Source organism: Triticum urartu, chromosome 3A (assembly GCF_056163025.1).
Source record: "Triticum urartu cultivar PI428250 chromosome 3A, HENAU_Tu73, whole genome shotgun sequence".
In the NCBI taxonomy this organism is placed as follows: domain Eukaryota; kingdom Viridiplantae; phylum Streptophyta; class Magnoliopsida; order Poales; family Poaceae; genus Triticum; species Triticum urartu.
Genome location: NC_141875.1, coordinates 128931650 through 128944028, shown reverse-complemented (window position 1 = coordinate 128944028; position 12379 = coordinate 128931650).

The window sequence follows — 12379 nt, the reverse complement described above, 5'->3', positions numbered from 1 at the left end:
CTTTCCGCCGTAACCACGACTTCCGAGGTGGTGGCTCCCAATGTTCCTCTCTTGAAGCCCCTTCATGTACTTAGACTTTTTTTTGGCATCTTCGGCCTCGCAAGCCTCCTTGAATATTTGAAACTGCTCTTCCGTGATTGTCGAATTATCCTTTACAATCTCGGAGTAGGGTTCCTTCTTGTCGTTGATCCTTGCTTTCACTCGATTTTTCCAGGTGGCCAACGCGTCGCTAAACTTGGTCATGGCGTGTTTGTTTATCTTCTTCATTTCCGGCTCCTCATCTGGATCTTTATAATCCTTCTCATTCCGGCCCGGGAACAAGAATATCTGGTGAAACTTCTTTAGGAGGGAGCTCCTCATATTTTCTATCTTCTGTAGTTTCTCATCGTTGATGGTCAATTAATTCTAGACCTAATAAAATCTAGTCAATTAATTCTAGTCATGTTTCCTATGATTAAATCTAGTCAATTAATTCTAGACCTAATAAAATGAATAATGACATAAAAAAGGCCTATTGTTTTGCAGGAATGTTGACTCCTTCCTGGTGCGGAAAATCACGGGCACTCGATATGTCCTAGTTTGTAGCACAAGTCATGCCGAAATTCACGGAAAATTTCGGCATGAGCTTTGCTAAAAAGTGGACAAATCGAGAACCTGAAATTTGCCGGAAAAGAAATGAATCACCATTCCGGCGAAACATAGGCCACTAAGCATCATTCCCTGCAAACAATGTCCAAATATACACGAGCAACCACATGTGCAAATAGTGTAGAAGAAAATTCATTTAACTACTAATAGAACAAAATTCAGTTAACTTTAGTGCTCTATAATGATGAAAGGAAAAAATTTCAGTTAACTACTAATTTCATTCATTTAGGTTATCCATTTAACATCACCTAATTAACCTACTGTACCAATACTACTAGCAGCACTACTAACCTAATTAACCTAGCAAAACTCTAGTGCCCTAACTGAAAAACATCTAATTAACATCTAATTTTTTCTCTAAAATACAGAGAGAGATGAGTGAGGGGGAGGGGTGGGGGACTTACAGAGAGGGGAGAGACGGTGGTGGGGAGGTGCTCGGTGACGGAGGCAGGGGCGGAGAGGGTGGGCTCGGGCACGGGCAAGGGCGGTCCTGGGCGGGCTCGGGCGGCGGTGAGGTGGAGGGCGCCGACGGTGACGTGGAGGGCGGCCTTGGGCGGCTGTGAGGCTAAGGGCGGCCTCGGGCAGCGGCGGTGAGGCTGAGGGCGGCCTCGGGCGGCGGCGGTGAGGCTGAGGGCGGCCTCGGGCGGCGGCGGTGAGGAGACGGCGGCGAGGGCGAGGGACGATTTGGGGAAGAATTGGTGGCCGGGGGGCGGGGTGGGGGGAAACCGCTGTTTAAGTGAAACGTAACGGTAGCGCGTTTCCGGAAACGCGCTATAGCTAAGTTAGCTATAACGCGTTTACTGAAACATGCTACTGCTATTCCTTTCTTCTTTTCCCTTTTTTCTTTTATTTTTCTTTACATTTTATTTTTTCCCTTTTTCCTTTTTCTATTTCTTTCATTTTCATTTACTTTTCTACTTGTTTTTCACTTTATTTTATTTCCGTTAGCAGCAGCGCTTTACACGTAAGCGCGCTGCAGCTAAGGAGATTAGCAGTAGCGCTGGGCGGTTATACGCGCTACTGCTAGGTTGGGCTAGCCATGTGCGCCCAGTTCGAACGTAGCAGCAGCGTTTTTCACTTGTACGCGCTACTGCTAAAGTCGTAGCAGTAGCACGGTTTATTCACGCGCGCTGCTACTAAGTAGCAGCAACGCTTGATTTTGTACAGCGCTACTGGTAAAATTCTGTGTATAGGCTTTTCCGTAGTAGTGCCATGTCATGACAACATGCCAAGTTTCATGATTTTTTTCCGTGTTTGTGATTTACAGGAATTAAAAAAACCAAGTTTCTCAATCAATCAGGCCGAGCCACGACACCCAGATGTTTGATTTTATTCCCATTTCTTGCATGGAACCTATAAATTCACCCAAAGACACACATGTGATTTTTCAGCAAAATTTGGTTCATTGGAGCATGTGCTTGTAGTTCAAATTTGAATTATGCATATTAAATGCCCAGAAACTCAATTAATGCATAAAAATGCCAAACGAACCTGGAATAATTCCACATTTAAACACGACACTCATGTACTAGTTGCATGTTCACTGTACGTAAATGTTCTAGCAATTCAAACACCATCCTTTTGTTGGGGAACGCAATAATTTCAAAAATTTTTCCTACGCACACGCAAGATCATGGTGATGCATAGCAACGAGAGGGGAGAGTGTCGTCCACGTACCCTCGTAGACCGTTAAGCGGAAGTGTTATGACAACGCGATTGATGTAGTCGTACGTCTTCACGATCGATCGATCCTCAGTACCGAACGTACGGCACCTCTGCGTTCAGCACACGTTCAGCTCGGTGACGTCCCGCGAACTCACGATCTAGTAGAGCTCAAGGGAGAGTTTCGTCAGCACGACGGCGTGGTGATGATGTTGATGAAGCTACCGTCGCAGGGCTTCGCCTAAGCACCGCTACAGTATGATCGAGGTGGATTATGGTGGAGGGGGGCACTTCACACGGCTGGGAGAGATCAATGATCAACTTGTGTGTTCTAGGGTGCCCCTGCCCCCGTATATAAAGGAGCAAGGGGGGAGGTCGGCCGGCCCTAGTAAGAGTAGGACTCCCCTCTTTCCTACTCTTACTAGGAGGGGGAAAGGAAGGGGGAGAAGGAGAAGGAAAGGGGGGCGCCCCCCTTCCTAGTCCAATTCGAACCATAGGGGGAGGGGGCACGCGGCCTGCCTTGGCCGGCCCCTCTCTCTCTCCACTAGGGCCCAACAAGGCCCATTAACCCCCGGGGGGTTCCGGCAACCCCTCTGACACACCGTTAAAATCCCGATATCACCCGGAACTCTTCTGATGTCCAAATGTAGGCTTCCAATATATCAATATTTATGTCTCGACGAGACTCCTCGTCATGTCCGTGATCAAATCCGGGACTCCGAACTACCTTCGGTACATCAAAACATATAAACTCATAATACTGATCGTCACAGAACTTTAAGCGTGCGGACCCTACGGGTTCGAGAACTATGTAGACATGACTGAGACACGTCTCCGGTCAATAACCAATAGCGGAACCTGGATGCTCATATTGGTTCCTACATATTCTACGAAGATCTTTATCGGTCAAACCGCATAACAATATACATTGTTTCTTTTGTCATCGGTAAGTTACTTGCCCGAGATTCGATCGTCGGTATCTTAATACCTAGCTCAATCTCGTTACCGGCAAGTCTCTTTACTCGTTTTGTAGTGCATCATCCTGTAACTAACTCATTAGTCACATTGCTTGCAATGCTTATAGTGATGTGCATTACCGAGAGGGCCCAGAGATACCTCTCCAACAATCGGAGTGACAAATCCTATTCTTGATCTATGCCAACTCCACGAACACCATTGGAGACACCTGTAGAGCACCTTTATAATCACCCAGTTACGTTGTGACGTTTGGTAGCAGACAAAGTGTTCCTCCGGTATTCGGGAGTTGCATAATCTCATAGTCATAGGAACATGTATAAGTCATGAAGAAAGCAATACCAGTAAACTTAAACGATCAAGTGCTAAGCTAGCGAAATGGGTCAAGTCAATCACATCATTCTACTAATGATGTGATCCCGTTAATCAAATGACAACTCATGTCTATGGCTAGGAAACTCAACCATCTTTGATCAACGAGCCAGTCATGTAGAGGCACACTAGTGACATTATGTCTGTGTATGTATTCACACATGTATTATGTTTCCGGTTAATACAATTCTAGCATGAATAATAAACATTTATTATGACATGAGGAAATAAATAATAACTTTATTATTGCCTCTAGGGCATATTTCCTTAGTCTCCCACTTGCACTAGAGTCAATAATCTAGATTACATAGTAATGATTCTAACAGCCATGGATTCTTGGTGCTGATCATGTTTTGCTCGTGGAAGAGGCTTAGTTAGCGGGTCTGCAACATTCAGATCCGTATGTATCTTGCATATCTCTATGTCTCCCACCTGGACTTGATCCCGGATGGAATTGAAGCGTCTCTTGATGTGCTTGGTTCTCTTGTGAAATCTGGATTCCTTTGCCAAGGCAATTGCACCAATATTGTCAAAAAATATTTTCATTGGTCCCGATGCACTAGGTATGACACCTATATCGGATATGAACTCCTTCATCCAGACTCCTTCATTTGCTACTTCTGAAGCAGCTATGTACTCCGCTTCACATGTAGATCCTGCCATGACACTTTGTTTAGAACTGCTCCAACTTACAGCTCCACCGTTCAATATAAACACGTATCCGGTTTGCGATTTAGAATCATCCGGATCAGTGTCAAAGCTTGCATCGATGTAACCATTTACGGCGAGCTCTTTGTCACCTCCATAAATGAGAAACATATCCTTAGTCCTTTTCAGGTATTTCAGGATGTTCTTGATCGCTGTCCAGTCCACTCCTGGATTACTTTGGTACCTCCCTGCTAAACTAATAGCAAGACACACATACGGTCTGGTACACAGCATTGCATACATGATAGAGCCTAAGGCTGAAGCATAGGGAACACTTTTCATTTTCTCTCTATCTTCTGCAGTGGTCGGGCATTGAGTCTTACTCAACTTCACACCTTGTAACACAAGCAAGAACCCTTTCTTTGCTTGATCCATTTTGAACTTCTTCAAAACTTTATCAAGGTATGTGCTTTGTGAAAGTCCAATTAAGCGTATTGATCTATCTCTATAGATCATGATGCCCAATATATAAGCAGCTTCTCCGAGGTCTTTCATTGAAAAACTCTTATCCAAGTATCCTTTTATGCTATCCAGAAATTCTATGTAATTTCCAATCAGCAATATGTCATCCACATATAATATTAGAAATTCTACGGAGCTCCCACTCACTTTCTTGTAAATATAGGCTTCTCCAAAAGTCTGTATAAAACCATATGCTTTGATCACACTATCAAAACGTTTATTCCAACTCCGAGAGGCTTGCACCAGTCCATAAACTCCGAGAGACTATTGGGTACACCTTCTATCATAGATCCGAAGGCAAGACTGGTGCACACTTTGTTAGTTCCCTTTGTATAAAACCATATTCAGGAATGCAGTTTTGACATACACTTGCCAAATTTCGTAATCATAAAATGCGACAATTGCTAACATGATTCGGACAGACTTAAGCATTGCTACGGGTGAGAAAGTCTCATCATAGTCAACTCCTTGAACTTATCGAAAACCTTTCGCAACAAGTCGAGCTTTGTAGACAGTAACATTACCGTCAGCGTCAGTCTTCTTCTTGAAGATCCATTTATTCTCGATGGCTTGCCGATCATCGGGCAAGTCAACTGATGCGGTGCATCCCACGATCATCCCCATGTACACTTTGACTACTCCCCAAGCCCCAAAAGGACATACGATAAGACCTCGACCATATGCCATGGGACACAAGGTGAACTCACTCCTCTTCGAACCGTATCTTCCCACATACGAGACATGGTTACTACCTCATGCATGGACCTTGTGTATACTTAGGCTCATACGGGATGACCATGGAGATTCAAAGGACCAAGTCCAAGCATGGAAGAGAAGATGGAAGAAACGAGAAGAAGATGGAGCAGCTGCTGGCGTCAGCCCGGACGTCCGGACCTCCCTCCGGATCATCCGGACTCAGCCGGATCATCCGGATGCCCTCCCGGATCATCCGGGTAATCCCACAACTACGACACCCGAAGGTTACAGAATCCTCCCAGCAAAGCCAGATCATCCAGACGAGGACCCGGATCATCCGGACGATGCCCGGATCATCCGGACCCCATCCGGATCATCCGGCCTTTGCCTGCGCGCATGACTTGGGCCGAGGCCCGTGTACCCCTTCACCCCTCACTTACCCCTTCATGGCTTAGCACTATATATAGAACCCCTCCTCCTCCATTTGAGGGTTAGCGTTGTGATAGCTCATTTGAGATATAGAGCTATGCTCATCCATATCGGATCTACTCCACGAGAGAGACCGTGGCCTCTACGGAGAAGATCCCTTTGGATTCAAGCCCCCTTTCTAAGGGAAGATCCCCTGTGGATTCAAGACCTCCTCACGGAGAAGACCGGTTACCTCTTGTATCGTCCGTTGTTGACTTTGGATCTTGTATCTTCCTTTGTGTTCATGGATTTAGCGCATGTGTGATCATATTTGTTGGTTTCTCGTGTTCCTCTCGTGTCTTTCCCCTCGTTTCCATCCTCGTCTTCTTCGTGTTCATCGTGGGATCCGCTCCTTTCATGAAAGATCGGGAGATTAGGGTTCTACCCTACATTATCTTGGGATCAGAGCTAGGTTGATCACGAATTTGGAGCCCCCACCCCTCTTTTTCTAGCCTTGTTTTGCTTGATTTCATCCAAAATTCGAAAATCCCCATAAAAAATAGCCCCAAATTTTTTTGTGATTTGTTGGTTTTGATGATATTTTGTTGATTTTGATCCATGGATTTGCTTGGTTTCGAGTGGATCTAGCATCTCCCCAAGTTTCCCCATCTTCCATCCATGAAATATCCTCAATTTTGCCCCGAAAATCATCCAATTTCCGCCCAAAAATTCGTCCCCGAGAGAAAATCCCGAGCAGTTTGACCTGCCCGGATCATCCGGAAGTGCTCCTGGATCAGCTGGACCATCTCCCGGATGTCCAGACGCCCCACACGACAGAAATCCGGTTGACGAACCCGGATCATCCGGACCTACTCCCGGATGTCCGGCTAACCCTGAAACTGACACAGACAGATTTTTGTTTTGGCCATAACTAATTCATTCGGAGTCCGTTTTTGCCATTCTTTAGCTCGTTTTGAAGCTCTTAACATCCCCCTTCCCACAAAAATACCACGAACATCATTTAACTCCATCAAATTTTCTGAAATTTGGCAAGTTTGCCTAGGCCCTCCACCATATCATCCGCATTACCACCACCGACTTTCGCAACCTAACCCATTTTGATCCCCATTGTATATGTGGTTGTTTGAGTTGTGACTTGAGTCTCCTAAGGTGTTTCGGCTACTTAGGGACGGTTGCTTCTTCATCGACCACCACCACCACTTCCGCATAACCTTGCCCACCATACACTTCCGCCACCTCAACTTAACCCAATTTTGTTTGTGTTGTGAGTTGTGTCTCCTAAGGTGTTTCGGCTACTTAGGTACGAGTCTCCATCATCTTGGTATCTCCATCAAGATCACCGCCACTCATCATCACCGCGGACGGTAACCTCCATATCATCTTGGTATCGTGGTACCCCTCCATTGTATATTCCCTTGCCATTGCATTGATAATCCCTAGCCCATTTTGCGTTAGTTGCCTATCGAGACTAGCCATTTGAGTATTGCCGGCAACGTTACTTGTGCACATTAGTGATCTACGCCATACATTGCATACATGCCATATCATATTGGTACCATATCACCTCATGTGCCTCAAGTTTGTTCCCGCATATACACAATTACTATCTTGGTTTGTGCATTTCGCAAAGTGGACATACAAAAAAAGAGAAGAATAAGCTTTTAAGCAAAAGAGAAAGAGCAAATAAGCTTGTAAGCAATAGCCATAGCATCATACCACATTGCATATAAGATCATCTTGGATTACCTTGTGAGAAACACCGGGAACCATACATACATAGCATACTTGGGATAGAAAGTTATCCATTTTGCATCTTATAGGTTGTGCACAAGTGTCGTATCCGCCTATAGAGCAATCGTGCTAGCGTCTCTCTTGAGTTGTGCAACACGAGCGTTTTCCGTGGATTCCACATTTTGTGCTCATTCTTGGTTGCACAGCCCCATTTATCTATCCGTGTGTGTGTTTCCGTGTGCCACATATTGCTATTGGTCTACTTGTTACACTTGCGAATTTGTGAATTTCTTTCAACATTATTGACTCTTGCTAACATTTTGCATTAAATTTTTGTGCCACTATCCTCATCGAGCTCCACCATAAGCCTTACTTGTGTAGGTGTGAGAAACCGACAAGAATTGGTACAAATTGTGCTATTTCCTTGTCCACATTGGAGTGATCATTGATCCACTTTCAACTTCGGTCAAGGCACATTTGGTATTCGTTCTTCTCTTTCTCCACTCATATTGGCTCGAATCTTGTGATGGATAGGCAAGGCATTTCATCTCCGGTCTTCCACAACAACGACGGCGTGAACAACTACATCACCAAAGCGTCAATCTTCGATCTACAACGACAAATGCAAGGCGCACAATCAAGATTGCAAGAGCGCATCGAGAACCTCTCCATCGACATTCGTTACTCTGAAGCGAGGAAAAGGGACTACATCGACAACAAGCTTTCCGCACAAAAGGAGGAGCAAGATGCAAGGATGGAGGAGATTCTGGCCTTGATCAAGTCTACTTCCCCTTCATCATCCTCAAGGCGGCGACATTCAAGTCATAAGTCTTTGGAGTGCAAACAAGATGTAAGCGCACGTCCACGTCCACATCTCCATGGCGACCACCATCACGTTCGTGATCCACCTCGTCATGAAGGGCAAGTCACCTCCAAGCAACATGTGCACGACGACAATGAACGACATCTACTACGAGCTCAAGTGCGACAACGCCACCATCAACATGAATATGCTCAGGATGCGCCTACCTACAAGTCCCAACAAGCCCTACTTCACGCCAAGTCCAAACTTCATGACCACAAGAGAAGACCGCGACACAAGCACCACCAAGAGCACGCTACGGCTACAACAACCACTTCGGCATCTTCGCCTTCGGACGTACGACATCTTCGCCTACTTCCCATGAGTTCGCCTACATCAACATCTTCAACTACATGGCGACCAACTACGAGCGAGGGAGACACTTCCATCTTCGGAATCCCCTCAAGGAAGATGACCGAGCGTGGGACATTCCCTTCGGTAATGGAGACGAGCTACGAGGTGCCACATCATATGGGCCTCCAACAACAAGACGGCGACAAGAAGGTCGAGCAAGGGCCATCCCCTTCGACCACGGCGACGAGCACGAACCTCTTTAACAACATGAAGACAGCGCCCATATTGGACTCATACTTCGAGTCAAGCTACGAGACCGCTCATGAGACCTTATCTTTGGTCTTCGAGGAGAGTGATGATGTGCCATCTTCGTCCTTCATCCACGGCTATGACCACGACATGATTGAAGATGGAGACATTTGCACCAACATCTCTCCAACAACGACCTGTGACGAGATGCCCCAATTGCCATGTGAGAAGAGCCAACACCACATGAGTGACATGAGTGACTCCACCACACTGACATTGAGAGCATTTCCTATGAGAGGATGAGTGTGACCACCACTAGCCCCACACTTGAGAGCATGCCACACATCCTATGTGAGGTTGAGAGCCATTTGAGTGACTCCACCAACCATACAAGTGAGAGCATCCAAGAGGGAGTGAGTGAGCCACAACACTTAGTGAGTGAGATAGTTGAGACGGCATGTGAGGCCACTTTGATTTCTAACGACTTAACCTCTACTCCTAGTGTGTTTTCTTCTTTGGTGCTAGGTCTCCTACATGACGACACGCCTATCCTCGACGAGTCCATACCTCCAATGGAGACAACGATGACCATGGTGGAAGAAGATGCACCACCCACATGGTTCCATCACGATGAAGATGACCACGACTTATTCTTCGACACCTCACCTACAACACATGAGCGATTATCCAAAGGTAACATAGGTGATGGTGCTTCTCTTGTCCCACTAGTGGACCATCTTACCAATGATTGCTTGCATGATGTTGATCCACCTATTGCCATGCTTCATGCTAGTGCGACTTCTTCATGTCATGACTTACCAATTTATGATGACTATGATGATGATCATGTTGATTTTCCTAGTTGTGATGCTATGCTCCATAAGATATCATGTGAAAATTCTATTGGTCACATCATGTTTGCCAATCCTTTGAACTTGTCATATGCTATGAGTGAGATCTCCCAAATTGCATAATTTCAATCTCAACATAGTGACTATGCATGACCCGTTACAATAAATCCCATTTGCACTTATGGCATAGATGACGAGATGATGGTCATTGGCTTTTGTTTTTCTTGTGATGATATTGCCATGCTTCCTTTACATGATTTGCGCAATTCATCTACTATGCCATGCCATGATCACAATGTTCCACATATGCATTGTTTTGGATGTTGTCAATATTCTCCGTGTGATGTTTCCACTAATGATCATGAGGAGACCCCCATAGTTTCCTCATGCGTATTAGGAGATTTTGATGCATTCCATACTTGGCATGATTCCCATAATTTCTTGCACCATATGCATTCCATGAATTACAATGCTCTACATATTTCTTGTATGCATTACACAATTTGAGTCTCCATTATGCTATATATAACAACAAACCTCTCATGATGGATGACATGTTTCGATATTACACATCTCATTTATTTGAGCATTGGCTATTTTGTGCTAACCAACACAAGCACGTGCACATCATTATGGATGATGTGTACATCTACCACGCACACACAATTTTCCCTTTGTCTTTGTTTTGTGTAGGTACTCACGTATACTCGTCAACCTCTCAATCCCAAGAGTTGATGAAATGAGCTCTTGAGAGCAAAGATGACTTGGGATCCCGTGAACTACCCTTCCCACCGCTCTCTTCACGCAACGACTACGCGCATCTCTCTCACTTGGATCTCACATGGCTATGGGCTATATACCGCTTCTCGCTTCTTGCTCATTTTACCGTGTTCACTTTGCATGCTATGCTTGCTTCTATGCCTTTGCCATGCAACTGTGACCCTTGCTTGTATCTACCCATGATTCACCATTATGCTAGTTCTATGTGTATTTGCATGCTTGGTGGAGATCCTTGTTGCTATTACCATGTTTATCATGCGCCTCATGCTATTGATGCTATTTTGCTCATATCTTGCCTTCATGCTTGTGATGTGTCTTGTGCATTATTCATGACTACCATTTGCACACATGACATACTTAACATGATTCCTTCTAGTATGTTGCATCTTCGCACTACTAGCTTGCTTGCCTTGATTCATATGATTGCTTGCTTTGTTGCATCACCCATGTTCCATTATTACTTCCTTCCTTCGGTTGATGACGTATATGTTCATGCCTCTCACATGATACATCTTGTGATGCATGCTTGCTTGGTTGCGCCTATTCTATTTGGTTGTTCTCACATCATATTCCTCCGTACTATGAAATGCTCCCTTGTCCTTTCTTATGATGAGCATGATGCATCCACTTGTTGGGTATTTTACCACACGAATGATAGGTTTTGCATCTCCGATAACCTCATTTGTTTTTCCAAGTGTTTGTCATGTTCTTTCATTTGGGAAGATTCACAAGGCGGTGCCGTTATGTGACAACTTGGTCATGCGAAGGCATACAAGATGTGCAACACCAACATTTGCGAGAATACCCTAAAGGTGATCTCCTTCCCTTTGAGACATCCTCAAATACGCATATTGGATGGATCACTATTTCATTGTTGTCTCCTTCTTATTGTCCACATGATACATCTCACGAACGGAGGAACGACATTGGAGATTGGCTCCATGGACATTCAAGTTGAGGAGTGCTCGGACTTAGTGGATTCACCACCAGACCACCACTTCTACCACAACATTGATCTATGGTACAACACCACCCATAACAAATTTGCATCTTATGCATGGATTGACTCACCTTATGATTGCCTTGTTGCATCTTGTATTTCTATGTCATCCATGATATATGAGCTTGTGCATTTCCTTAGAAAATTTGTTGTGATCTTTCTTGATGGCATATTCATACATCATGATCACATTGCCTACCATCAATTGCATGATAACATAATCATATTGAGCATACATTGCCATATTCATGCTATTGATAAACCGTCTCACTATGACATCATTTTGCACCGTGGTTGCATTGATCACATCCACAATACATTTGTTTGCACAATGAATGCTTTTGCTCCCATGAATGCTTTACATGTCATTTTACATCATTTGGATAAGAATCTCATGCATTTTCATGAACAATTCCTTTGGACAAACTCATGTTTATTTGATGGACACCTTGTGTGCGTTAACCATTGTATTTCCGAGTGTCGTTTGTGTTTGCTCTTCTTGCATGTATATCACTCCGGCGACACCTTGGAGTACTTGGATTGCGTAGTGTCTTCAACTCCGTCCAACTACAAGTCCGTCCACAACAACCGTTTCCATGGTGATGAGGATCGTGATCCGAGGTCGGATCTTTCCCAAGGGGGCGGAGATGATGCGGTGCA